Source organism: Teleopsis dalmanni, chromosome 2, assembly GCF_002237135.1.
Source record: "Teleopsis dalmanni isolate 2A chromosome 2, ASM223713v2, whole genome shotgun sequence".
NCBI lineage: Eukaryota > Metazoa > Arthropoda > Insecta > Diptera > Diopsidae > Teleopsis > Teleopsis dalmanni.
The window spans coordinates 86,715,301-86,721,274 of record NC_051847.1 but is presented as its reverse complement, the minus strand read 5'-3'; the positions used below and the strand labels follow the sequence as shown (position 1 = coordinate 86,721,274).

At 29.0% G+C, this 5,974-nt stretch overlaps 1 long non-coding RNA gene across 1 annotated transcript; it reads left to right on the top strand.

Annotated features, from left to right (window-relative positions):
• The first annotated feature begins 4,843 nt into the window (after window positions 1-4,843).
• Window positions 4,844-5,388, top strand: LOC119685857. Its single transcript, XR_005252832.1, has 2 exons — window positions 4,844-4,978; window positions 5,032-5,388. It is a non-coding gene; the product is annotated as an uncharacterized LOC119685857 (long non-coding RNA).
• The last annotated feature ends 586 nt before the right edge of the window (window positions 5,389-5,974 follow it).

Below are 5,974 nucleotides of genomic sequence, written 5' to 3'. Positions count from 1 at the left end.
GAACGTAGTAAATATAAGGACGGGGCAATAACTTTAAAGGATTAGTCGCACCATTATCGCATTCTTAATAGAATCCACCTACCTTATAAAATTCTTTTTTCTTAAAAACTCTTTAATTATTTTGTTTTTGAAAACAAAATAATGGATAGCTGAAGAAGATCATCGGACATGGAAGTATCATATATGCAGAAAAGTTATATTAGATCGTATTAGGAGTTTAAGAAACTTATACGAGTATATATATATTAAATACCCATCGTGATATACTCCGAAAAGAAAATTTTTTAATATTAAAGTTAGATGAATATCTAACTACAACAAAATATTACTGCATTATTTATGTTATATATATTATATATATTATAGTTATATTAATATATAACTTTAATTGTTTTCTTATTACTGTCGCTTCAAAGCCACCAATCGTTATCTGTCAAAAAACTGCTTTCTGCAGAATCATTAACTTTTTTTAGCTTTATTAACAATAATCAAGTAAGTAATAAGGAAATGAAATATATAGATACTCGCTTTTAAGTTATGTAGTAATTAAAATTGAAACCAACAAAAATAGTTGAAAATAACAAAAACTTTTAAGACTTAATTTACTTACATCATGATGATCATTAAATATAAAAGCACGGGCCTAAATTATTTGTTTTACTACTGCCCACAGACGCGATTTTGAGAAATTCGACAGATGCTGCACTGCATCACTGCCGCCTAGCAAATTGCCAGGTTAATGCACCCGCAAAATGCAATTGTCGTTTTGCAGTTTTCGGTCGTGTTCGCAGGTTGTATTGATGGACGGCAATTCACTAAATTCCCGTCCAATCCCGCCACAATTTTAGTTTGTGGCGACGTAAATAAAAATTGACAAATCTTTCACTTTTCGGTTTATTATCACGAGAGGCACGTGAGAAAAAATTTCACTAAACTGAACCCAAAACTTGATTTGTCTGTCCGCGATTTGCGGCGATTGGAAAGCATTTGGCGTTTGGCTGCACATGAACATTTCAAAAACAAACTTGTTGGACTGGCACAATTCCGGTGACTTCTCCAACACAAAAATAAAACAACAACTTATCATATATAGCAATACAAATCGTTTCCACTGCGTATATTTGGTATCTCGTTGGTATGTCAACTCATCCAATTTTAGATGCAACGCACCGGGCACAGCAGACATGTCTCCTCTGTTTGTTTACTATTTCTGGGTTAAAGTCATTTCATCGCTAGACCATTTGGCGTCACGGCCACAAAGATTATTTGAAAATTCAAATGAAACACACAAATTCATTTTAACAGATACTTTCATGTAAATGTGCAGATACTAAACCGGCACCGAAAATATCAAAGACTTTATCGATTAAATTTTTTACTTAACCCTGACCTCAGGCGTAACCTTAATTTTATAACAGGCGTAACCTCTCTCTCTCTCGTTTAATGATAGAAAGTGAAAATCTAAACATTTACATTTACATTAACTGTGGTTCAGGTTCAGGTTTTTTAACTCGATTTTGCTTTGAGATAATAAATAATTTTATAACGACTACTATTAATGCCTTCAAATAACACTCGTAAGTTAAAATAAAAGATAGTTTACCAATTTATATAGTTAAAACTATCTCAAGTCGCAAAAAAGTAATATATTTTAATATATGTATAAAATATTGATTAACCGTACTTAATCTCTTATATATAAAAGTAAGTAATGTAGGTAATAAAAATTTTTATTATATTTTTAATGAAAGTGCAAATGGCTTCGTAAATATTTTATTATGGATAGATATTATGGATAAAGATCTAAAAATTAAATATATTCAAAATACTCAAAAGTATTAAAAAATATTATTTAATTGAATTATTGAAAGAAATATTAATGATGATGAGTGCTGGGCAATATTCAAGACAGCGTTGTATGGTCAGCCAAACTTCAATAAATTAACTAAAATTTTTTGTTGTTGTCTTTTCATTTCTATTCAAAACCTTTTACCTTTTAAATAATTCCTATTTGTCATAAGACGTGGCATTTTCAACATAAAAATTTAACATTAAAGATATATAAACAGTTTGTATAAGCACTTAAAACTTAACTTTCTCACTTCGTTTTCTCGAACGATTTTCTCACTTATGACAATTACTCACTAGAAGTGTTTATGTAACTGTGGTGAATTGTTTTCTCACTTTTTTTCGTTCGAGTTTTTGTCATCTGTCAAATTGCTTGCTTCGAGTTAAACTCGAACGATTTACATAAACGAGCTACAGTATTTAAAATTTTGAATTTAGAATCTAATTTTTAATTTAAAATAGAATTTAGTTCATTACTCTTTAGTCAAAAATTTTCCGAAATAATTAATTTAACAAAATAAATTTAAATTGATCAAATTTAATTTAAGTCTCAGGGATCGAATTAAGTCTTAAATCCTTACATCCAAGATTATTCATCAATAATCCATAAAAAAAGTGTCATGAATTTTTGTAAATATTGGCTTATTCGGTAAATAAATTCGTATTTTCTCAACAAAGGTGATTAGAAATTCGTTAGTACTATAAATTTGTGACATAATCAATTTACTACCCATTAAACAGCTTGTACTAGAAGAGTCCTTTCGTACCAAATTCCAATTTTAATTACACAAAGCCCTTTATAGCTTTGTGAACAAAATCCAGAACTAAATCTGGAGAACAGCTCTTAATCTGTTCTGGTGACAGAAATTTCATATAGAATAAGTTTCTTTTGTGCGTTGTTAAAGCTGGACAATCACAAAGAATATGTGAAGTTGTGTCCTTATCTTCGAGTATAATCTAAATTCCGAATTAGCAGATAATCAAAGTTAATATAGGTGATATTTCAGACCATAATGACCCGTAATAAAAACCGGTAGCAACCTTAAATTACCTTTTGAGATTACTTTTACTTTTTGTAAGAGTACGGTTTTATCAAATAGAACTGATAAAGTGCATTGTTTTTTTTAAATCCAAAATGTCCATCTTTGAGATTAAAAATTTCGAACCTATTTCAAACCATATGTATTATAAAATAAAAATCTTGAAAAATATAGAAAAAAAGGATATCCTCTATTTTATGATCAACTATCCGATTCTACTACAAATAATGAGGTACTATTAGAGTAGTATAGTTAAAATAGTTAGTTTTTTATTCAGACATTTATATTCATTCATATTACAAATTTATCATTATTCTTAGCTAAGTACATATTTACGGCGACGACTAATATAGTCTTCTGGCGAAGACTGTGCCATGTACGTATAGTCACTACTGTAGTATAAGTGAGTTAATACCACACAGATGTCATGCTTTATTGAAAAGCATAAAGTTGTAATATCTAACAGCTTTTTTCAAAGGTCATTGGCAATTAAGAATTTCTGAAATGATTTCGAGATGGTCAAAAGCGATAGCATGTTCTCTCTATTTGCTATTTGGTACACATTTCACTGGCTTAAGGTTAAGCAAATGTCCGTTAACAATCGTAAACCCAATCTTAAGCTGTGACTTCAGTGGAATTTGACTATGATTTTCGAATGTCATACGTAAAATTAGTTCTACTTCTCTTCACTACCAAGTAGAGTTTCAAATACCATATTAAAAATCTCTAAACACAAAATTAGAACAAACATAAATATTCTCATATGACCATGTTATGTCATGGGCTCGTGAAAATCAAAATTGAGAGTGAGAGAAAAAAATAATATGTCTGTTCAAGTTTGGTCATGAGAGCCGAGGCTATCTGTGTCTCGTCACTTAGGCAAAGCAGTGCTATTCAGTAATAAATGTCAACATTTGTGTCTTTATATTATTATAATCTCTCTGACACTCTGCATAACATGCATTTTCGTTATAGCTCAAAAGAGCCAACGACACTCTACATAACATGGTCCTAATATAAATGATCTCATAGTGGACTGACTCATCCATAATGAAATTACTGAATATTTTTAATCTAGTTAGTAGTGTAAAATATATGAATATTTAAGGTAAATCCAAATACAATACATTTCAGTTAAAATAAATTTCTTTTGGAATAAGTTACTCAAAATTATAAAAAAAAAAAATTAGATTCTGAAACTTAAAATGTAAAAACATAAGAAGAACTACTACTTGAAATAGAAGAAAGTCTCTGGAGAAGAACTTTCTTTTATTAAAATACTTGAAATGTCGTATTAATCGATGGTTTTAAATAATATAGTACATTCTATTACTTAATGATAAGTCGCGCAACTACTGATCAATTTAAGTACATGAAAAATCTATATTACAACGATATTAGGTACATGGATATGTAAACGAGTGATTGGAATAGGATCACTCAAGAACTTTTAATGATATGATAATTGCTCCATGGAAAGTTCTTTAACCTTTTTACATTTTTCCACTAATTAATTTACTTCGTTATTTGTTTCTCTTTTCAGTTAAATAGCATTTGACGCTATTGGAGCTAATGGTAAGTACGCGTCTTCCTAATATTCTTCCACCAATTCATCCATATTTTATAGTTCAAAATTTGTGTTTTAAACATTTTTTTGAAAATAATTTTTTTTGACAATTGCTTCTAGGATTATAAAATATAATCTTATTTTTATTACCCTGATGTGACATTGTTTGGATAACTGATTCTCAAAGTCTTTGAATTATATATCGTTTTTTGATTTTTAAAAAGGCTTTGAAATTACTACTTTAACATCAATCAGTACTTGGTGAAAACTTCACTTTGGACTCTTACTACAATTTCTACAGGTGATTTAATAAAAGGTAGTATATGATAATGATAATATCACAATGATATGATAATCTATATGTTTTCATAACCAGGTGACCGAAATCGTGCAGAAGAACAATTACCGTTTATGCTGAAGGAACTTTGGAAATGGACTTAATCTGGAGTACATGGAACTCTGTTCAACTTATGCCTCCTGATGAAAGATTCCTGCTTGTAGAAACACAATTATTAACTTAATGGTATGTTTTATTGTATTTCTAGTTAAAATTTATTTAATTAAATATTTCTATAGATGTTCGTTGAACATCTTCTAGATGAACTAGAAGCGGAGTACTTTCACTGCTTGTAGATGGACTACAAAAGCAGTAGAATTTCAATTTCCACAACCATTCCAAGTGACCTGATGCTAAACTCTGTACAACTTCAAAGTTGAAGAACCAAGTAAAATTCTCTATAATTAAACCTTGAAGTTTGTTTTATGAAAATGGATGAATCTTTACCATTCAAATTTATTGTGTTTGTTTTAAAACATTGATTTTAGAACATATTGATTTCTCAAGCTCTAGAACATTATGTTTGCAAGAATACTAAGTATTGCTTGTCTAAATTTTTGTGGATATATTTTGTGGAAATAAAATTTGAAGTAAATGTAATTTCTGTGGTTTTAATATATATCATTTTGAAAAATATTTTAAATAAGAATAAGTCTGAAATTATGAAGTATGTATTACTTTTCAAATATTTCGATTTCAAATATTTATTATTTTGTTATATTATCTCATTATATTAATTAAATTAAAGAAAATGTAAAGTTCCCAACCTTTTTTTTTGACCAAAAGCCATTATAATATTTTTGTTTTTAGTATGGACCACGAAATTTTAAAATAATAAATTGTATGATTATTTGAATATGCTTTATGCATCTCTGGTATAATGTATAATGAATTCCATAAGTATACATATAGGTACATTATGTAGGCTATTAAGTAGGTTTATAATTACTTGGAAATTTGTTGTGCTTATTTTCTAATAAATGAGTTCTCAGTGGATGAACTACAAGCTATGTATCTATATCTGTTCAGTTTAATTCACAGACCATTTTAAACCATATCACGGACTACCAGTGGTCTGCGGACCACCGATTGGAAACCGCAATCATTCGGTTTTTGCTTCGGTTTAATTATACTAAAACATCGGAGATTCCGGTATAAAACCCATTTAGTTTTCTGAAACTG